This window comes from Oncorhynchus nerka, linkage group LG14 (genome assembly GCF_034236695.1).
Source record: "Oncorhynchus nerka isolate Pitt River linkage group LG14, Oner_Uvic_2.0, whole genome shotgun sequence".
NCBI classification, from domain to species: Eukaryota; Metazoa; Chordata; class Actinopteri; order Salmoniformes; family Salmonidae; genus Oncorhynchus; species Oncorhynchus nerka.
Window position 1 is genome coordinate 57186237 of NC_088409.1, and position 23547 is coordinate 57209783.

General features: G+C 48.0%; 1 pseudogene; it reads right to left on the reverse strand.

Moving 5' to 3' along the window:
- Positions 1-5300: 5300 nt before the first annotated feature.
- The window catches only part of LOC115142267 (cell adhesion molecule DSCAML1-like), a 97142-nt pseudogene continuing 78895 nt past the window's right edge, over positions 5301-23547 (reverse strand).

Here is a 23547-nt window from a genome sequence, read left to right on the forward strand (position 1 = left end):
TTTATGAAGATAATTATGTGCGAGAGTATCTTTGCGCGTGTGTGTGTGTGTGTGTGTGTGTGTCAGTGAGCATGTGAGAGGGTGCACATTGTGCTGTATGTAATTGCAGTATGTATCCTATTTCAAAGATGAGTAGAGGGATTGCTAATGCAAAAAAAACATACACCGAACACACTCCATTAAACTCCTGGGTAATCCTGGATTGGCGTTCTTTATGTTGTTGCACTGCCCTCTAGTGTTGAAGTAATGAATTGCTCTAATTTCACATGTTGGGTTATTCCGACCAAGTAATCAATCATTCTTGTGAGATTTTCAATAAGACTTGCTCGTTTTAGTTCAAAAAGTTTTTGCATGGCAAAACGCTTTGCCACATTATGTCCTAATAAATATACCCCTTGATCCAGCGTGAAGGAAATGATGTAAAAAGGAAGATATGACTCATAGAAAGATAGCTTTATTGCACAAGGTGTTGGAGTACTCTTTTTCTGGTTTTGTTTGTTTTCATAGAAAAGAAAAAAAACGGTAGAGTTGAACAAGCAATTGCAAATTGAAGCAAATTTTCCATAAAACTTTAAGAACTCTCTCAGTATTTTTAAAACGCTTTTCCCCTCACCCCTTTTTCATAAATTTGTTTCTCCATCTTTATTTTTATACCCAACAAATAATTCAGAGCATGCAATGCCGTTTTTCCTCAACAGAAAAAAAAAGAAAAAAAAGTGAACAAGAAAGAAAATCAATATTTTAAACTCAACAAAACGTCTTGAAAAAGAGGAACCAATTGTGAAAGCAATTCTGGATTTATTTTGTTGTTGCCCCATTCAAAAATCTAATTCTAAAGCAGTGTCACTATAATTCTATACTTTTCTTTAACCCTCTCCTGTTTAAAGTTATAACTTGAATCAAAGTTTACATTGTTGCCCTGGTTTCATTTGGAGATGTTGAAAACAGTACTTATTTATACAAAACACTTTGCTATGTACAAGAGTCTTTAATAGTGGGGTAGCAATGCTGTTGGGGCAGGAGGTGCCGGTAGGGGGGAATCTGAGACCCCCTTGAGACCTGATATTAACATGTGCCCTGGCAATGGATCTGTGGTCACATCCGGTCACACCCAATCAAATTGGTCGGGAGTAGACATTGTGGGTCAAATCTGATCACAGGGCATGTTATTACCAGGTGTAACTGAAAGTCTGATTGGTCAAATAGGTGGGGCAAAGGTCAGGGTAGGGTGGGGAGTTTGATCCCTAACCCCATCCAATATGCACATGGCTTTTCCTGGGATCGGTTGGATCTAGGGGAGTCCCTGATTTCAATTGGCTGAACAGGCCTGCCCCTTCACGTGGCACCCCCGTATCGTCTCAAAGCAAACCGTTTCAAAAGAATTGCATAACCAAGGAAGCCAAAACAAAACAAACGGTACCATAATAATATCAACGGAAAGGAAAGGTTCTAGCGGACTCTCTCCTGTCCTGTTCACTGTCTGCAACAGGCGGGGAGGAGCGTGAGTGTCGTCAGTTACGAGCAGTTATAACAGTTGTATGTATGTCCGGAATAGGAGTGCTGTGCACGGACATAATGACAACGGTAAGACACAGAGGTCACTATGTGCTGTCTTCATTTAAGTTCAGTCATGAGACGTCATGGAGGCTGTCAACAGAACACACCTTGGGAAGGTACAATACAACAGGTTACATTTGTGTCTACCATTTGCACTCTCTGAAGTAGGGCCATACTTCTAAGTTGGCCGTAGATTTGGGGACGGTCACAATAAGAATGTGGGCTGGCACTGTGGCACGGCCCACCACTGTTACCTGAATCCCCACGTGCCAGGGTTAGCTGTGGCAGGGTTAGTTGTGCCAGGGTTAGTTGTGCCAGGGTTAGGCTCTAAACTGAACTCAACACGGATGTTGCCTTAGCTTGTGACTCAGTGCTGAAGCTACCGTACCGCTCACTAACAAGTGCTTATAAATGATTAAAGGTTCCCTGAAATCTTTCTTTTATCTGTAGGTGATGTCCCTCCCCCTTTCTACAGGTACACTTAAAAGAGGGTCTTGCTGACCACAAGGAATGCACTTTAACCTCACTGACCACAAAAGCCACTCTGACCCCAAAGCTACCCGCAGTGTCGTCTACTCTCCACCAGGGTGGACCACAGAGGCAACTCCAAACTAAATCGACTACAGGTGTGACGTTATTAAAACACATGAACCACACGGGCTGCCATGGGGTTCACTGACACACAAGCCATTCTGACACAAGCTTTACAAAATGCAAATAGGCTGCATTAGTTTGCAGCCAGCCTCACTGGCTAAGGTACAACCCATCACTGGGCCTTAACTCCTTACAGTAGATACTTAGGTTTACATCCTGACTGGCATGTTAAGTGTAGTTCTGTTCCTGCACTGTTGCTACCGACATTACCTGGCAGAGGGGCCAACGACCGCGAGGCCATGGCCTCAATGTTCACGTCCTCAAACTCGGCCTCAGATACCGTAGCTATAACGCTCAATTTCGTCTCTCTTTATCTTTCTTGGTTGTGCTAGCCGTTTCCCATCCTCCTCTCCCTCCACTCTTCCTCTTAACCTGCGGCGGCGTCCACTGAGCGATTGTCTCATGAGTTATATTTTCATATATTTTCAATTACGATGACTTTATATCTCTCTGTTTTATTTAATAGTTATATATTTTTGGATATATTGAGATATAAATATATATGTACATATCTTTTACAACAAATATGATATATTTTAAATTTTTATATTGCGAGAGCCCTGAAGTGAAATTTTCCATTGCAAACATTGGGAGCAATAATTTGTATATATATATTTTTTTGTGGTGGTGGTGGGGGTGTATCCTTGTCATGGGGCTAAGCTTTGGGTTTAGAATAAAGAAAATAAAGAAAAAAAGGAACGCCAACTGAAACCGACAATCAATACATTTTCGTGGGATGGGATGGGGGGGACTTAGATGACAGATTTATTCTTCAGGCCACTTCATTTCATAAGACCAACTCATGTCCACCTGCCATCTCTTTCATCCTTCCCTGAACAAGTACACAGCTGTTTTGTCTTCCTTATCTCTCCATCTCTCCCTGCAAACCAACGGTCCTCGCTGCATTATCCCGTTTGTATATTCTCCTCTGTTTCAATCTGTAATCTGTTTATCCATCTTTCCGTCGAGTTCATCTTTTGCCAGAGGCTTGTCTGTCCGTCTGTTGGCCTGCAGTCCATTTGTCAGTCAGTCCCAACTACTGTCATTAAACGTCTGCCTGTCTAGCAGAGTGTGCTAGAAGGTCACAGTGAGACTGTGTGGACGGGGGGGTATGGAGGATGGGTGTGTGGTGTGGTGGGTTGGAAGTGTTTGGGTAGACAGAGAGGGGGGGTATGTAGGATGGGGGTGTGGTGTGGTGGGTTGGAAGTGTTTGGGTAGACAGAGAGGGGGGGTATGTAGGATGGGGGTGTGGTGTGGTGGGTTGGAAGTGTTTGGGTAGACAGAGAGGGGGGGTATGTAGGATGGGGGTGTGGTGTGGTGGGTTGGAAGTGTTTGGGTCGACAGAGAGGGGGGGTATGGAGGTTGGGGGTGTGGTGTGGTGGGTTGGAAGTGTTTGGGTCGACAGGGGGTATGGAGGATGGGGGTGTGGGGGTTGGAAGTGTTTGGGTAGACAGAGAGGGGGGGGGTATGGAGGATGGGGGTGTGGTGTGGTGTGGTGGGTTGGTTGTGTTTGGGTGACAGAGGGGGGGTGAGGAATGGGGATGTGGTGGGTGGGTTGGAAGTGTTTGGGTAGACAGGGTGGGGGGGGGTATGGAGGAATGGGGGTGTGGTGGGTTGGAAGTGTTTGGGTAGACAGAGGGGGGGGTTGAGGAATGGGGATGTGGTTGGTGGGTTGGAAGTGTTTGGGTAGACAGGGTGGGGGGGGTATGGAGGAATGGGGGTGTGGTGTGGTTGGTTGGAAGTGTTTGGGTAGACAGAGGGGGGTATGGAGGAATGGGGGTGTGGTGTGGTGGGTTGGAAGTGTTTGGGTAGACAGGGGGTATGGAGGAATGGGGGTGTGGTGTGGTGGGTTGGAAGTGTTTGGGTAGACAGAGGGGGGTATTGAGGAATGGGGATGTGGTGTGGTGGGTTGGAAGTGTTTGGGTAGACAGGGGGGTATGGAGGAATGTGGGTGTGGTGTGGTGGGTTGGAAGTGCTTGGGTAGACAGGGGGGTATGGAGGAATGGGGGTGTGGTGGGTGGGTTGGAAGTGTTTGGGTAGACAGGGGGGTATGGAGGAATGGGGGTGTGGTGGGTTGGAAGTGCTTGGGTAGACAGGGGGGGTATGGAGGAATGGGGGTGTGGTGTGGTGGGTTGGAAGTGTTTGGCTAGACAGGGGGGGTATGGAGGAATGGGGATGTGGTGTGGTGGGTTGGAAGTGTTTGGGTAGACAGGGGGGGTATGGAGGAATGGGGGTGTGGTGTGGTGGGTTGGAAGTGTTTGGGTAGACAGGGGGGTATGGAGGAATGGGGTGTGGTGTGGTGGGTTGGAAGTGCTTGGGTAGACAGGGGGGTATGGAGGAATGGGGGTGTGGTGTGGCGGGTTGGAAGTGTTTGGGTAGACAGGGGGGTATGGAGGAATGGGGGTGTGGTGTGGTGGGTTGGAAGTGCTTGGGTAGACAGGGGGGTATGGAGGAATGGGGGTGTGGTGTGGTGGGTTGGAAGTGCTTGGGTAGACAGAGCGGGGGGGGCTGTATGGAGGAAAGGGGTGTGTGGCATCAACCCGCACATGATCGATAGATCAAAGGGTTTACTTCCTGCTTCAGGGGACTGGAGAAAATGACAGGGAGGCCAAGAGGAGGGCTGGTCATTTCACCCCTGCGCCTCTAATGAATGGCAAATCAACTCCCTCGCTCTGTCCATCTTCCTCGTCATCTCCAAGGCGACGCTGCCAGTGTCAATCACACCGGGCCAACCAAAGTCCAGAAGGGAGAGACCGACATGTGACGTCATACAGTGTGACATCATCGTCCCCAAACCACTGTCACCAAGTAACAAATGGACAGGAGTATTTTTAACACAGGCCTCCGCCAAGGAGTCAGCATACAAATTGATTAAAAAGGTCCACAGCAGGTGTGTGCCAGCCACATGTATACATATATATTTACACATATACACGCACACACGCAGGCTCGTGACGGTTCTGTGAAATCCATTCCTAACCTCTTTAATGCACATGAGTTTATATATTCCCAAAAGAGAAAAGCAAACATTAAAAAAAATACAGTTCTGATTCATCTTTCGTATGAAGACGATTCCTGTCCCCCCCCCCCCCCCCCCCCCCCTTTCGCTCTGTTTCCTGTTGTCCTATAAAATAGTCAGTAACACTCTATACTGTGTCACGAATTGCATGAGAAAAATTCCTCAAGGCTCCTCCAACATCGTCGTGGAAACGACAGTCTGTTGCCTGTTTGTGTGAGTCCGTACCAGGATGGCTTTTGGAGGGCCAGAGACAGACAACCAAGGTTGTTGGTTTATGCATAAACACTTTCCGTGGCAATGCGCTGCTTTTGTATGAACTCTGAACTCTCCGTTCAGAGACGTGAAAAGAAACAGGTGAAATGGCCTAAAACATCTAGACAGGTTTATGTGAAACTACATCTCGGTTTATCGTTTACCATTCTGAATTTTAAAAAAAAAAACACAAAAAAAAAACAAGTGCACGTGGAAAGTATTTTGTGCATAAGTTCTGAGGTGTCTCAACAGATAATTGGAGAGAGAGAAGAGAGAGAGAGGGATAGTGGGAGAGTGAGAGAGAGGGAAAAAAGTTTGCAAAAACAAAATACAAAAATGATATTGAGTTCAGCAAGTTATTTCCAAGGAAGGTAAAACAAAACAACAGATAGAGGAAGAGAGAAAAAAAGGCAGAAAGAAGACAAAACCCTGTGCTATAAAAAGCCCAATCCGGCCCCTGCCGAGCGGCCCCCCTCTGGCCTGACAGTGCAGGAGTCAGGTGTGTGTACATGTGTCTGTGTGGCCCCTAAACCCTTCCCAAGGCTCCAACATCCACGCCAGTGGCTCCTGCTACACCAGTGTATACGATTTGGAGTAGGCCCCGCCAGCCGCCTGCTTCTGTCTCTCTAGTCTGCCCGGGCCTGACGAGCTGCTCTCCAGCAGAGGGTCTCTAGAGTCTCCTCCCGCGGCTGCGTCGGTAGCGGCTGCAGCGCTCTGCGCAGAGGAAGAGGAGGAGCCGGGCATGGAGAGAGTCCTCTGGGGCAGGGAGGAGGTGCTGGAACCACCAGACGGCCCTCCAGTCGCCCCTCCTACACTACCACCACCCCCTGATGCTCCCCCTGAGGCGCTGAGGCCGGCCAGGCCAGCGTGGCCCACAGTCAGAGCCTGCTGCTGCTTGGAGGAGTCCAGAGTTATGTGGCGGCCCTGGGTGTGGTACGCCCGCTGGGCCAGGCTGCGGATGGAGGCCTCGCGGGGCGGCACCACCGGGCACGGGTCACGCAGCTCTGACTGCTTCCGGAAGAAAGGGTCTGTCTTCATGTAGAGGGGAAGGTTACAGTAGTCACCTGGGATGGGGGGGGATGAAAGAGAGAACGAGGGAGAGATAACGATTTGACAAGCATCTTTATCAGGCACATTTGTTAAAGGTCAGAGTACCGGTATGTCTCTAAAGAACAGCAAACAACCCTGTTCACTCTAACCATGCTTAGAGGCCTTTGCATTAGACCGACCTACAGGATCATTCTAATCAACCGCAGGTCTCATACTCACTTTTGCCAGTCCACTCGCTCTTGTTGGCGCGGTGGGGGATGGGCACGGCAACGTTGGTAGGTCTGCCGCGGTCGTATTCCTGGGGTTTGGGTGGCGAGGCGGTGAAGCGACACAGGCCTGTTTCGGACGGGGTGCTCATGGAGGTCATGCTGTCGGCGTTGTCGTTGGTGCCCGTGGTCATCTGGTCTGAGGAACTGTCGGAGATGAAGCACTCGGTGATCTCAAACTTGGCGTGCTGCAGGTGCTCCTCAAGCTTGGCGTGTTCGTAGGCCCGCGCCAGCTCCTCATAGGTGGAGGACGCGCTCTCTGTGGACACCATGCTGTTACGCCCTTTATCTGAGGACAGAGAGAGAGGGAGAGAGAGAGAGAGAGACATAGAGAGAGAGAGAGAGAGAGAGAGAGAGACAGAGAGAGAGAGAGAGAGAGAGAGAGAGAGAGAGAGAGAGAGAGACAGAGAGAGAGACAGAGAGAGAGAGAGAGAGAGACAGAGAGAGAGAGAGAGAGGGAGAGAGAGAGAGAGAGAGAGAGAGACAGAGAGAGAGGGAGAGAGAGAGACAGAGAGAGAGAGAGAGACATAGAGAGAGAGAGAGAGAGAGAGAGAGAGAGAGAGAGAGATAGAGAGAGACATAGAGAGAGGGAGAGAGACAGAGAGAGAGAGATAGAGAGAGAGGGAGATAGAGAGGGGAGACAGAGAGAGAGGGAGACAGAGAGAGAGGGAGACAGAGAGGGAGACAGAGAGAGACAGAGGGAGACAGTTGGTGTTGTACATGAAAAATATCAATCTTACACAGTCTCCTTGGACTACAGACGTGTGTGTGTGTGTGTGTGTGTGTGTGTGTGTGTACGTAGCCTATGTTTTGGGTGGCTCACTTGTGTCCTTTGTATATGTATGTATGTCACAGGAAGTTGGTGACACCTTAATTGGGGAGGAGGAGCTCGTGGTAACGGCTGGAACGAAATCAGTGGAACGGTATCAAATACATCAATCACATGGTTTCCGTGTGTTTTGATGTCGTTCCATTCGCTCCGTTCCAGCCACTATTATGAGCCGTCCTCCCCTCAGCAGCCTCCACTGATGTATGTGTGCAAGTGTGTATTTACGGCATATGTGTGCGTACGTGTATCATGAACTGTGTGTGTTTGGGTATCACAACTGTGTATATCACGAGAGTGTGTGTTACACGAGAGCGTGTGTGTCAAGAGTGGGTGTTTTGTCTGGTGTGTAGCTTCGTCATGAGTGTGTGCTGTGTGTTTGTGTGTGTGTGCATGATGTGCCAGGCTCACCCGTGTCCTGTGAGAGGCTGGCGCTGTAGCTGTCGCTCTCGGTGACGGTGATGCCATGCTGGGAGCCCACGGTGCGCCAGTCGGAGGTGAGGGTACGGGCGGGCGTGGACGACTGGCACTTGGTCAGGGTCCACTGGCTGGAGTAGCGGTTCCTCGTACTGTGGGTCGACTTCACGCTCTTCCTCGACACCGGGTCTTCCCGGGGAAGAGGCGGGAGGAAGGCGGAGAGGTGAAGGGAGGGAGGAGAACACAAGAGTCAGTAAGTTAAAGGCAATGATGGAGGGAATGGACAGGACATATAATATCAGTCCACTATGTATTTATCAACTGACCAAGAAAAACAGACTAAGCACAGCTCGCCACTCACTTGTCCCTGGTCTGATGTCGGACATGTCAATCAGAGGGCCGGTGTTCTGGATGAGGGCGGGGTGATGCACAGACACGCCCGTACAGAAGCTCTGGGGATTCACGTTCTGGCTGAACTCTGTGTCCGTCACTGGGATGGTGGCTTTGTCTTCACCTGACCGAGGGATTGACAGAGGCAAGAGTTATTCAAGACGGAGGATTCATGCTCATTCATGGACACTAATGTGCATGACATCCGTATCAGGTAGGCACTCAGCAACACAAGAACACACGCACGCACAAACACACTACTGCACCGACCGATCTGCTTGATGCCTTCCTTGTCCTCGATGAGCAGCTGGACTCTGGGGATGTCGATGTGGAGTCGGGGGCCCTGGGGGGGCCCCTTCACAGGGGTGTCAAAGCTCCGGTTATTCTTACTGCTTCCAGGGACACAAGGCACACACACACACACACACACACACACACACATACACACACACACACACACACACACACACACACACACACACACACACACAGAACATAAATCCCCTTACTTCAGAAATAGGAGTTCTCTATCTGCCTTTTAAGACATTCGCGGTATCTAGAGGTAAGGTCACCGTAGATGTCCAGTGTGTTGTATGAATGTTTCCTTTGGGGTATGAAATGTAAACAGAGGAACAGCAGAGAGGAAATATATTACCTGATCAGCATCTCAGCTAGGCTTTTGGCATCTAGAGGGAACATTAAAGAGGAGCATGGCTTCAGTTATATGGAGCACAATAAATCAGATATTACTTATGATCTCTCTCTCTCTCAACACGTTTTCCATTCCTTCACTCACCCCTCAACCCGGTCTTCTGCCCTCTCCTTCCTCTCTCTCTCTCTCTCTCTCACCCCCCATTCTCTTCTCCACACCTCTCCTCTCTCTCTCTCTCTCTCTCTCTCACCACTCAGTCTCTTCTCCACACCTCTCCCCCCTCTCTCTCTCTCTCTCTCTCTCTCTCTCTCACCCCCAGTCTCTTCTCCACACCTCTCCTCTCTCTCTCTCTCTCTCTCTCTCAACCCTCAGTCTCTTCTCAACACCTCTCCTCTCTCTCTCTCTCTCTCTCCCCCTCAGTCTCTTCTCCACACCTCTCCTCTCTCTCACACCCCTCAGTCTCTTCTCCACACCTCTCCTTCCTCTCTCTCTCTCTCTCTCTCTCTCTCACCACTCAGTCTCTTCTCCACACCTCTCCTTCCTCTCTCTCTCTCACCACTCAGTCTCTTCTCCACACCTCTCCTCTCTCTCACACCCCTAAGTCTCTTCTCCACACCACTCCTTCCTCTCTCTCTCTCACCACTCAGTCTCTTCTCCACACCTCTCCTCTCTCTCACACCACTCAGTCTCTTCTCCACACCTCTCCTCCCTCTCTCTCTCACCTCTGTCTCTTCTCCACACCTCTCCTTCCTCTCTCTTTCACCACTCAGTCTCTTCTCCACACCTCTCCTCTCTCTCACACCCCCCAGTCTCTTCTCCACACCTCTCCTCCCTCTTTCTCTCACCACTCAGTCTCTTCTCCACACCTCTCCTTCCTCTCTCTCTCTCACCACTCAGTCTCTTCTCCACACCTCTCCTCTCTCTCACACCCCTCAGTCTCTTCTCCACACCTATCCTTCCTCTCTCTCTCTCACCACTCAGTCTCTTCTCCACACCTCTCCTCCCTCTTTCTCTCACCACTCAGTCTCTTCTCCACACCTCTCCTTCCTCTCTCTCTTAACCCTAAGTCTCTTCTCCACACCTCTCCTCCCTCTCTCTCTTACCTCTCAGTCTCTTCTCCACACCTCTCCTTCCTCTCTCTCTCACCACTCAGTCTCTTCTCCACACCTCTCCTCTCGCTCAAACCCCTAAGTCTCTTCTCCACACCTCTCCTCCCTCTCTCTCTCTCTCACCACTCAGTCTCTTCTCCACACCTCTCCTCTCTCTCACACCCCTAAGTCTCTTCTCCACACCTCTCCTTCCTCTCTCTCTCTCACCACTCAGTCTCTTCTCCACACCTCTCCTCTCTCTCAAACCCCTAAGTCTCTTCTCCACACCTCTCCTCCCTCTCTCTCTCTCTCTCACCTCTGTCTCTTCTCCACACCTCTCCTCCCTCTCTCTCTCTCACCACTCAGTCTCTTCTCCACACCTCTCCTCCCTCTTTCTCTCACCACTCAGTCTCTTCTCCACACCTCTCCTTCCTCTCTCTCTTAACCCTAAGTCTCTTCTCCACACCTCTCCTCCCTCTCTCTCTTACCTCTCAGTCTCTTCTCCACACCTCTCCTTCCTCTCTCTCTCACCACTCAGTCTCTTCTCCACACCTCTCCTCTCGCTCAAACCCCTAAGTCTCTTCTCCACACCTCTCCTCCCTCTCTCTCTCTCTCTCACCTCTGTCTCTTCTCCACACCTCTCCTCCCTCTCTCTCTCTCACCACTCAGTCTCTTCTCCACACCTCTCCTCCCTCTTTCTCTCACCACTCAGTCTCTTCTCCACACCTCTCCTCCCTCTCTCTCTCTCTCACCACTCAGTCTCTTCTCCACACCTCTCCTCTCTCTCACACCCCTAAGTCTCTTCTCCACACCTCTCCTTCCTCTCTCTCTCTCACCACTCAGTCTCTTCTCCACACCTCTCCTCTCTCTCAAACCCCTAAGTCTCTTCTCCACACCTCTCCTCCCTCTCTCTCTCTCTCTCACCTCTGTCTCTTCTCCACACCTCTCCTCCCTCTCTCTCTCTCACCACTCAGTCTCTTCTCCACACCTCTCCTCTCTCTCACATCCCTCAGTCTCTTCTCCACACCTCTCATCCCTCTCTCTCTCTCACCACTCAGTCAATTCTCCACACCTCTCTCTCTCTCACACCATTCAGTCTCTTCTCCACACCTCTCCTCTCTCTCTCACCACTCAGTCTCTTCTCCACACCTCTCCACCCTCCCTCTCTCTCACCACTCAGTCTCTTCTCCACACCTCTCCTCTCTCTCAAACCCCTAAGTCTCTTCTCCACACCTCTCCTCCCTCTCTCTCTCTCTCTCTCTCACCTCTCAGTCTCTTCTCCACACCTCTCCTCCCCCTCTCTCTCTCACCACTCAGTCTCTTCTCCACACCTCTCCTCTCTCTCACATCCCTCAGTCTCTTCTCCACACCTCTCATCCCTCTCTCTCTCACCACTCAGTCAATTCTCCACACCTCTCTCTCTCTCACACCACTCAGTCTCTTCTCCACACCTCTCCTCTCTCTCTCACCACACCTCTCCACCCTCTCTCTCTCTCACCACTCAGTCTCTTCTCCACACCTCTCCTCTCTCTCAAACCCCTAAGTCTCTTCTCCACACCTCTCCTCCCTCTCTCTCTCTCTCTCACCTCTCAGTCTCTTCTCCACACCTCTCCTCCCTCTCTCTCTCTCACCACTCAGTCTCTTCTCCACACCTCTCCTCTCTCTCACATCCCTCAGTCTCTTCTCCACACCTCTCATCCCTCTCTCTCTCTCACCACTCAGTCAATTCTCCACACCTCTCTCTCTCTCACACCACTCAGTCTCTTCTCCACACCTCTCCACCCTCTCTCTCTCTCACCACTCAGTCTCTTCTCCACACCTCTCCTCTCTCCACCCACTCAGTCTCTTCTCCACACTCTCTCTCCCTCTCACCACTCAGTCTCTTCTCCACACCTCTCCTCCCTCTCACACCACTCAGTCTCTTCTCCACACCTCTCCTCTCTCTCTCACCCCTCAGTCTCTTCTCCACACCTCTCCTCCCTCTCACACCCCTCAGTCTCTTCTTCACACCTCTCCTCTCTCTCTCACCCCTCAGTCTCTTCTCCACACCTCTCCTCCCTCCCTCTCTCTCTCTCTCTCTCTCTCTCTCACCTCTCAGTCTCCTCTTCACACCTCTCCTTCCTCTCTCTCTCACACATCTCAGTCTCTTCTCCACACCTCTCCTCCCCCTCTCTCTCACCCCTCAGTCTATTCTCAGCACCTCTCCTCCCTCTCTCTCTCATCCCTCAGTCCCTTCTCTCCTCTCTCCCGCCCAAGATCCATCTCTCTTCTCGCCCCTTTCCTCTCTTCCTTCCCTCTCCCATTGCTCTTTCCTTCTCTTTCCCCCCCTCCCTCCCTCACCTCTCAGTCTCTTCAGTCTCTTCTCCACACCTGTCCCCCTTTCCCTCCCTCCCTCCCTCACCTCTCAGTCTCTTCAGTCTCTTCTCCACACCTTTCCCTCCCTCCCTCCCTCCCTCCCTCCCTCCCTCCCTCCCTCCCTCCCTCCCTCCCTCCCTCCCTCCCTCCCTCTCAGTCTCTTCAGTCTCTTCTCCACACCTGTCCCCCTTTCCCTCCCTCCCTCCCTCCCTCCCTCCCTCACCTCTCAGTCTCTTCAGTCTCTTCTCCACACCTGTCCCCCTTTCCCTCCCTCCCTCCCTCCCTAACCTCTCAGTCTCTTCTCCACACCTGTCCTTCCTCTCCCTCTCTCACCACTTAGTCTCTTCTCCACACCTCTCCTCTCTCTCAAACCCCTAAGTCTCTTCTCCACACCTCTCCTCCCTCTCTCTCTCTCACATCCCTGTCTCTTCTCCACACCTCTCATCCCTCTCTCTCTTTCACCACTCAGTCAATTCTCCACACCCCTCTCTCTCTCACATCACTCAGTCTCTTCTCCACAACTCTCCTCTCTCTCTCACCACTCAGTCTCTTCTCCACACTCTCTCTCTCACCACTCAGTCTCTTCTCCACACCTCTCCTCTCTCTCACACCACTCAGTCTTTTCTCCACACCTCTCCTCTCCCTCTCACCACTCAGTCTCTTCTCCACACCTCTCCTCTCTCTCACCACTCGGGTCTCTTCTCCACACCTCTCCTCTCTCTCACCTCTCAGTCTCTTCTCCACACCTCTCCTCCCTCTCACACCACTCAGTCTCTTCTCCACACCTCTCCTCTCTCTCTCACCCCTCAGTCTCTTCTCCACACCTCTCCTCCCTCTCACACCCCTCAGTCTCTTCTTCACACCTCTCCTCCCTCCCTCTCTCTCTCTCTCTCACCTCTCAGTCTCTTCTCCACACCTCTCCTTCCTCTCTCTCTCACACATCTCAGTCTCTTCTCCACACCTCTCCTCCCCCTCTCTCTCACCCCTCAGTCTATTCTCAGCACCTCTCCTCCCTCTCTCTCTCATCCCTCAGTCCCTTCTCTCCTCTCTCCCGCCCAAGATCCATCTCTCTTCTCGCCCCTTTCCTCTCTTCCTTCCCTCTCCCATTGCTCTTTCCTTCTCTTTTGCTCCCTCCCTTACGCAACCCTCTATCTCTTCCCCACCTGTCCCCCTTTCCCTCCCTCCCTCACCTCTGTCCCTTCAGTCTCTTCTCCACACCTGTCCCCCTTTCCCTCCCTCCCTCCCTCACCTCTCAGTCTCTTCAGTCTCTTCTCCACACCTGTCCCCCTTTCCCCCTCTCTCCCTCACCTCTCAGTCTCTTCAGTCTCTTCTCCACACCTGTCCCCCTTTCCCTCCCTCCCTCCCTCACCTCTCAGTCTCTTCTCCACACCTGTCCCCCTTTCCCTCCCTCCCTCCCTCCCTCCCTCCCTCCCTCCCTCACCTCTCAGTCTCTTCAGTCTCTTCTCTTTGCGTTTCTTGCGGATGATGAAGAGCAGGGCGACGACCAGAGTGACCAGGATGACGGGGCAGCCAATGGAGAAGAGCTTCTTAACGTCGTCGCCTTCGGGCCGCGCTGACTTGATGGGAGGGATGGTACCTGCTTAGAAAATATATCAGGTTATATGACATTATATTAGGTTTTTATATAAATGGGTACAAGATGTATGGGGAGAGGATGAGGAGAAGAGAGACAAACTAAATTGGTTCTAACAAATCCTTTTAAAAGGAAGTCAATTGCTATCCTATTACATGAGCTATCACGAGTTGTCACACGTCGAGACAGGATAATTGGTTCTAATTCTATTTCTAAGTCACATATGGAGTATTATAAACTGAGTGGTTTGAGCCCTGAATGCTGATTGGCTGACAGCCGTGGTATAGTTAAGCAATAAGCCACGAGGAGGTGTGGTATATGGCCAATATACCACGGCTAAGGGCTGTTCTTAAGCACGACGCAGCGCGGAGTGCCTTTGCACAGCCTTTAGCCATGGTATATTGGCCATATACAGTGGGGCAAAAAAGTATTTAGTCATCTACCAATTGTGCAAGGTCTCCCATTTAAAAAGATGAGAGAGGCCTGTAATTTTCATCATAGGTACACTTCAACTATGACAGACAAAATGACATTGTAGGATTTTTTATGAATTTATTTTCAAATTATGGTGGAAAATAAGTATTTGGTCAATAACAAAAGTTTATCTCAAAATTTTGTTATATGCCCTTTGTTGGCAATGACAGAGGTCAAACGTTTTCTGTAAGTCTTCACAAGGTTTTCACACACTGTTGCTGGTATTTTGGCCCATTCCTCCATGCAGATCTCCTCTAGAGCAGTGATGTTTTGAGGCTGTTGCTGGGCAAAACGGACTTTCAACTCCCTCCAAAGATTTTCTATGGGGTTGAGATCTGGAGACTGGCTAGGCCACTCCAGGACCTTGAAATGCTTCTTACGAAGCCACTCCTTCGTTGCCCGGGCGGTGTGTTTGGGATCATTGTCATGCTGAAAGACCCAGCCATGTTTCATCTTCAATGCCCTTGCTGATGGAAGGAGGTTTTCACAATCTCACGATACATGGCCCCATTCATTCTTTCCTTTACACGGATCAGTCGTCCTGGTACCTTTGCAGAAAAACAGCCCCAAAGCATGATGTATCCACCCCCATGCTTCACAGTAGGTATGGTGTTCTTTGGATGCAACTCAGCATTCTTTGTCCTCCAAACACGACGAGTTGAGTTTTTACCAAAAAGTTCTATTTTGGTTTCATCTGACCATATGACATTCTCCCAACCTTCTTCTGGATCATCCAAATGCTCTCTAGCAAACTTCAGACGGGTCTGGCCATGTACTGGCTTAAGCAGGGGGACACGTCTGGCACTGCAGGATTTGAGTCCCTGGCGGCGTAGTGTGTTACTGATGGTAGGCTTTGTTACTTTGGTCCCAGCTCTCTGCAGGTCATTCACTAGGTCCCCCCATGTAGTTCTGGGATTTTTGCTCACCGTTCTTGTGATCATTTTGACCCCACGGGGTGAGATCTTGCGTGGAGCCCCAGATCGAGGGAGATTATCAGTGGTCTTGTATGTCTTCCATTTCCTAATAATTGCTCCCACAGTTGATTTCTTCAAACCAAGTTGCTTACCTATTGCAGATTCAGTCTTCCGAGCCTGGTGCAGGTCTACAATTTTGTTTCTGGTGTCCTTTGACAGCTCTTTGGTCTTGGCCATAGTGGAGTTTGGGGTTGTGGACATGTGCCTTTTATACTGATAACAAGTTCAAACAGGTGCAGGTAATGAGTGGCGGACAGAGGAGCCTCTTAAAGAAGAAGTTACAGGTCTGTGAGAGGCAGAATTCTTGCTTGTTTGTAGGTGACCAAATACTTATTTTCCACCATAATTTGCAAATAAATTCATTAAAAATCCTACAATGTGATTTTCTGGATTTTCTTCTCATTTTGTCTGTCATAGTTGAAGTGTACCTATGATGAAAATTACAGGCCTCTCTCATCTTTTTAAGTTGGAGAACTTGCACAATTGGTGGCTGACTAAATACTTTTTTTGCCCCACTGTACCACAGACCCCCGAGGCACCTGATTGCTGTTTTAAACTGGCTACCAACGTAATTAAAGCAGTAAAAATAAATGTTTTGTCAAACCCGTGGTATACGGTCTGATGAACCACAGCTGTCAGCCAATCAGCATTCAAGGCTCAAACCACACAGTTTACAAAAGACCATATAAAAAAATATAACAAATATTTGTATTGCTCTAATTATGTTGGTAACCAGTTTATAATAGTCATATCCCAGTTGACCTATTTGCTTATGGTCTTGTGTACACCTAGCGAACAGTTATTTAAATTATATGATAATTGATTTTGCATTTTATTTGGAGCGGCAAGCCAGACAAAATTAAACAAAATTCATATTATTTAATGAATATGAATTAGGAGGGCAGAAATGATTAAATATTAAAGCATTAGATGTCTCACTAAAGGCTTAAGTCATACAAAAGTTATACTTAAATCCAAACTGGTTCTCTAGAAAATTAATAAGAATATCTCACCCCATGTTCAAGAATGGCCTTTTTCCCTTTATTCAGATTACAACCTCTCACTATCAGTTATTTGAAAAGGAAATAATCTCCCAAAATATCGATATATTAAAAACAAATAAAAAAGCCATAGAAAGTTAGTTGCAATTTCAATTTAACTTAATTCAATTTCGACCAGAAAAAAACTGAACAGATAATACAACAAATATTGTGGTTAAACTCAAATATACGAATAGAAAAAAAAACATTTATTTTTTATTTTTTAGAAAAGGTATAATGTTTGTAAATGATATCGTAAATAGGACTGGTGGAGTTATGTCACATATGCAGCCAACAAAACTACATGGAAATGTCTGCTCTACCTAAAATTACAACCAACTAATCGCAGCATTAACGCAACAAATGGAAGAGGTAAGTGGAATAGGGAGAAAGTAGAGAACTTGTCTGTCGGCCCTGCATTGGTTAAAAAATATATATATATATAAATAAAATGTATACCAGTTTCATTTAAGGACCTAAAAATTCACAACTCTCCCATATAGATAGTTGGGAAGAGATTTTCAACATACCGATTCATGGTTTATGGAAAACGACGCCGGATTCAGGACTTCAAATTTTTCAATTGAAATTATTAGCAGATATTGTTTTGCGAAGAGACAGAATCGTTAGATCATTTGTTCTGTTTTTGGTCACAGGTCCAGGAATGTCTAGACATTTGCAAAAGCTAACTCTGCAGATAGCACTACTGGATGATCAGAAAATTCCTAGTCAATCAATCAATAATATAATAATATTTATAATAATAATAATAATAATTTAACATCTGTACAAATGATGAGAATAGAACGGTTCAGAACGTTTGTGAAACATCACAGCACAGTTGAGAAAATATATGGCAAATAGAAATTCAACATGGATGGTGTTAAGAGATAGGTGGGAAGGGTTGAATGGAGGTGAAGGTTGGGATAAAATAACTAATAACAACAAGATTAACTAAAGTAAAACATACTGTTTCCATAAAACGTAAAACGTTGAGGTTTGAGGAAGGACAGGAGTAAAAATAGAACTATTTTAAAATAGACTGTGCCTGTAAAATGTATATAGTATGTATAAGCTGGAAGTAGAAGCCTAAGCGTTATTCTACATGTGTTTAACTTCTTGGATATAGGGGGCGCGAATACGGTCCGTTTATTGTGGGCTTATGTTGTACTGTATTGGTTCTATTTGGAGCTAAATACGTTTATTTACTCATATCTGCTGTCCTGCGTCTTGACTCCTCTACACCAGCTACCCACAGACTACATTACAGTAGAAATGTGTGGGAATAAAGAAAATCCCTTGAATAGGTGCGTCCAAATTTTTACTGTATATATTTGCGAAAAAAAGATATGGGGGATTGGAAGTGATGCAGGACAATTACAGTGATGGAAACTACAACTACAATCTGCAATTTTAAAGCTGATCTACCCCTTATAATTTAAAAATAATAATAATTCAAGGCACATCGGGGGTTTGTGGTATATGGCAAATATACCACGGCTAAGGCTTGTATGCAGGCCATATACCACACCCCCTCGGGCCATATTGCTTAAATCAACTCCTTTGATAAGGTCATTTAACTTAAACATATATATATATATATATATATTTTTATACCAATTGTTCTCCTGCTCTAAGGCTTTATTATCCATGTAAAAAAGAAATGTGTCATTCTTTTGTGGGTTTTTATTTCTGTTAATGAGATACGACAGTGAAGAGGAGACAGGAAAGATTGTGAGTCAGAAGATGGCGATTCGAACCCGTGCTGCCGCTGATACGTGTGCTAGACTCAGCGATACTAACCACTGGGCCACACAGGCCAGAGAAAACAAAACCAGCTTCTACTCACTGCCGTCGTAGTCCAGCGTGGCGAAATGAGAGCTCTGGTTCCCGCAGCCGGCGCTGTTACACGCCTTCATCTTCAGCTCGTACCAGGTGGCCTCGCGGAGCTCAGCCAGGAACACGTCGGCCGTGGCGTTGGTGCGAACGCTCTGCCACGCCCAGTTCCCCTTAGGCCTGAACTCCAGCAGCACGGCCGTGATGGGGCAGCCACCGCTCGCCCAGCCCTGCAGGTTGAGCCGAGCGTGGGTAGAATTGACGTGGGTGAACACCGGATGGTCCTTATTGAACTGGGGCTCTGGAAGAGGTTGGGGGCAGGAAGGTGTTAGTTCTCACTTAACACTCATGTTTTTTAAATGTCTTGAAATATTATGATATGGTAAGTGTGACTGAATATGAATCCACCTGTCCACCACATTTACCCCTCTCACAGCTATAACCATGTTGCTCCATCCACTTCAGCTCCCTCCCTCTCTGCCCATCTTCGCCTCTCCTGTCCCCTAAAACACCTCCCATTGTCCCTGTATCACCCGGTCCATCCTCCCCCTCTCGCACGACCCCTCACCTCGTCCGTGGGTCTTAGCCTCGATGATTTCACTGATGCGTCCCGCTCCCACGCTGTTCTTGGCGGCCAGTTTGACCTTGTACCAGGTGCCACAGCGCAGGTTGTCCAGCTTGAAGGACCTCTCACTGGAACTGATGAACACATCCCTCCACCCCTCTATGTTGTCCACCGAGTACTGCAGCACGAAACCTGGGGAGCACAGACACACACACACACACACACACACACACACACACATGATAAGGGCACATTTTTCCTATTTTCAGACTTTCTGTTCAACCTTCTGTTGAACTGCAGTGCATGATACAAATCAAGAAAATGAGAAGAAAATACATTACATGTAAATAATTTAACATTTAAATGCACCAGATACCCATATATTTTTGTTATATTCAGCTGGTTCATATTTCATTGTGTCAGTACCGCTGGAAAACACCAGAGGACAATGGTGCATCACACATCTCCTTCACTACCAAAGATCCAGATGGAGAAGGCTGCATTCATGACTGTTCTATGCCGCCATTACTTTCCCAGAAGCTCCCAGCTGGGTTCGGGACGGCGCTGACTGGGCATATATGCAAATGAGAACACATTATGGCGTCTGCAGTCATAATCAGCTGCCTTGGATTTATAGTCTGTTTATAACTCTCTCTCTAGCTCTCATCTCGCTCTCCCTCTCTCCCTCTCTTTATGCTCGCTCCCTCTCTTATGCCCTCTCTCTCTCTTATGCTCTCTCCCTCTCTTATGCTCTCTCCCTCTCTCCCTCTCTCATGCTCTCTCCCTCTCTTATGCTCTCTCCCTCTCTCCCTCCCTTTCTCCCTCTCTTATGCCTTCTCCCTCTCTCATGCTCCCTCCCTTTCTTATACCCTCTCTTATGCTCTCTCCCTCTCTCCCTCTCTTATGCCCTCTCCCTCTCTTATGCTCTCTCCCTCTCTTATGCTCTCTCCCTCTCTTATGCTCTCTCCCTCTCTCATGCTCTCTCCCTCTCTCCCTCTCTCATGCTCTCTCCCTCTTATGCTCTCTCCCTCTCTCCCTCTCTTATGCCCTCTCCCTCTCTTAAGCTCTCTCCCTCTCTTATGCTCTCTCTCCATCTCTTATGCTCTCTCCCTTTCCCTCTCTCTCTCCGACTCCCTCTCCCTCTCCGACACCCTCTCCCTCTCCGACTCGCTCTCCCTCTCCGACTCGCTCTCCCTCTCCATCTCCCTGTCCCTCTACGTCTCCCTCAGATAGACAGATGAATGGACGAAAGCACAGAAGGACAGTTGGACAGCCAGAGGGACAGACAATAAACTTACAGAGATAGATTGTATTAGTCTAACACAGACAACGTGAATCAAAGACTGCATGTCGAAAAGGTGTGTAACAGTCGTGGCCAAAAGTTTTGAGAATGACATGAATATTAATTTCCACAAAGTTTGCTGCTTCAGTGTCTTTAGATATTTTCGTCAGCTGTTACTATGGAATACTGAAGTATAATTACAAGCATTTCATAAGTGTCAAAGGCTTTTATTGACAATTACATGAAGTTGATGCAAAGAGTCAATATTTGCAGTGTTGATCCTTCTTTTTCAAGACCTCTGCAATCCGCCCTGGCATGCTGTCAATTAATTTCTGGGCCACATCCTGACTGAAGACAGCCCATTCTTGCATAATCAATGCTTGGGGTTTGTCAGAATTTGTGGGGTTTTGCTTGTCCACCTGCCTCTTGCGCATTGACCACAGGTTTTCAATGGGATTAAGGTCTGGGGTGTTTCCTGGCCATGGACCCAAAATATTGATGTTTTGTTCCCCGGGCCACTTAGTTGTCACTTTTGCCTTCTGGCAAGGTGCTCCATCATCCTGGAAAAGGCATTGTTCGTCACCAAACTGTTCCTGGATGGTTGGGAGAAGTTGCTATCGGAGGATGTGTTGGTACCATTCTTTATACATAGCTTTATACATAGGCAAAATTGTGAGTGAGCCCACTCCCTTGGCTGAGAAGCAACCCCACACATGAATGGTCTCAGGATGCTTTACTGTTGGCATGACACAGGACTGATGGTAGCGCTCACCTTGTCTTCTCCGGACAAGCTTTTTTACGGATGCCACAAACAATCGGAAAGGGGATTCATCAGAGAAAATGACTTTATCCCAGTCCTCAGTAGTCCAGTCCCTGTACCTTTTGCAGAATATCAGTCTGTCCCTGATGTTTTTCCTGGAGAGAAGTGGCTTCTTTGCTGCCCTTCTTGACACCAGGCCATCCTCCAAAAGTCTTCGCCTCACTGTGCGTGCAGATGCACTCACACCTGCCTGCTTCCATTCCTGAGCAAGCTCTGTACTGGTGGTGCCCCGATCCCGCAGCTGAATCAACTTTAGGAGACGGTCCTGGCACTTGCTGGACTTTCTTGGGCGCCCTGAAGCCTTCTTCACAAAAATTGATCCGCTCTCCTTTGAAGATCTTGATGATCCGATAAATGGTTGATTTAGGTGCAATCTTACTGGCAGCAATATCCTTGCCTGTGAAGCCCTTTTTGTGCAAAGCAATGATGACGGCACGTGTTTCCTTGCAGGTAACCATGTTTGACCAAGGAAGAACAATGATTCCAAGCACCACCCTCCTTTTGAATCTTTCAGTCTGTTATTCGAACTCAATCAGCATGACAGAGTGATCTCCAGCCTTGTCCTCGTCAACACTCACACCTGTGTTAAAGAGAGAATCACTGACATGATGTCAGCTGGTCCTTTTGTGGCAGGGCTAAAATACAGTGGAAATGTTTTTTGGGGGATTCAGTTCATTTGCCTGGCAAAGAGGGATTTTGCAATTATTTGCAATTCATCTGATCACTCTTCATAACATTCTGGAGCATATGCAAATTGCCATCATAAATACTGAGGCAGCAGACTTTGTGAAAATTGAAAACATTTGTGTCATTCTCAAAACTTTTGGCCATGACTGTATACACACAATGGGCTCTATTTCTGGCTGGCGTTACGCCAGCGCAATCGTCAAACGCACACTTGTCTGCAGTTTTGACCTGTTAAAACCGTCACTCTTATATTTCGAAAACCCTAGGGCTAGGAGTTGGTCATTGAACTAATACGCACACTGCAAACTGAACACACACACACAGCACGGTAGTCAGATAATCAATGTGACAGCTCCTTAACTGGGAACCAAAACAGAGTGTACACCAGTCAATAAACATAGAGCACGGCATGCAAACTAACAAAGCTTGCTAGCTGATGTACGCTTCTTCGAAATGCGTGCCAAAGTTCCAATTTGGTTGGGATATTTAAGACCAATGCATTCACCAAGTAATCAGACATCCCCTTTTAATCTACAGTGCATTCAGAAATGATTCATACCCGTTGACTTTTACACATTTTCTTATGTTACAGACTAATTCTAAAATTGATTCAATTGTTGTCTACACACAATATCCCATAAACAGGTTTGTAGAATGTTAAAAAAAAGTATAATTAAACAGAAATATCACATTTACAGAAGTATTCAAATCCTTTACTCAGAACTTTGTTGAGGTACCTTTGGCAGCGATTACTGCCTAAAGTCTTCTGGGGTATGACGCCACAAGCTTGGCACACCTGTATTTGGGAGTTTCTCCATTTATTCTCTGCAGATCATCTCAAGCTCTGTCAGGTTGGATGGGGAGCATCGCTGCACAGCTATTTTCAGGTCTCTCCAGAGATGTTCGATCGCGTTCAAGTCCGGGCTGTGGCTTTGGCACTCAAGGACATTCAGAGACCTGTCCCAAAGACACTCTTACGTTGTCTTGGCTGTGTGCTTCGGGTCGTTGTCCTGTTGGAAGGTGAACCTTCACCCCAGTCTGAGGTCCTGAGCGCTCTGGAGCAGGTTATCATCAAGGATCTCTCTGTGCTAGTCTCCCAGTCCCCGCTGCTGAAAAACGTCCCCACAGCATGATGCTGCCACCACCATGCTTCACTGTAGGGTTGATGCCAGGTTTCCTCCAAATGTGACGCTTGGCATTCAGGCCAAATAGTTCAATCTTGGTTTCATCAGATCAGAAAATCTTGTTTCTAATGGTCTGAGAGTCCTTTAGATTCCTTTTGGCAAACTCCAAACGGGCTGTCATATGCCTTTTACTGAGGAGTGGCTTCTGTCTGGCCACTCAACCATAAAGGCCTGAATAGTGGAGTGCTGCAGAGATGGTTGTCTTCTGGAAGGTTCTCTCACCTCCACGGAGGAAGTCTGGAGCTTTGTCACAGTGACCAACGGGTTCTTGGTCACCTCCCTGACCAATGTCTTCTCCCTCAATTGCTCAGTTTGGACAGGCTGCCAGCTCTATGTAGAGTATTGGTGGTTCCAAACTTCTTCCATTTAAAAATGATGGAGTCCACTGAGGTCTTTGTTGGTACCCTTCCCCAGATCTGTTCCTGGACACAATCCTGTCTCGGAGTGCTACGGACAATTTCTTCGAACTCAAGGCTTGGTTTTTGCTCTGGCATTGCACTGTCAACTGTGGGACCTTGTATAGACAGGTGTGTGTCTTTCCAAATCATTTCCAATCAATTGAATT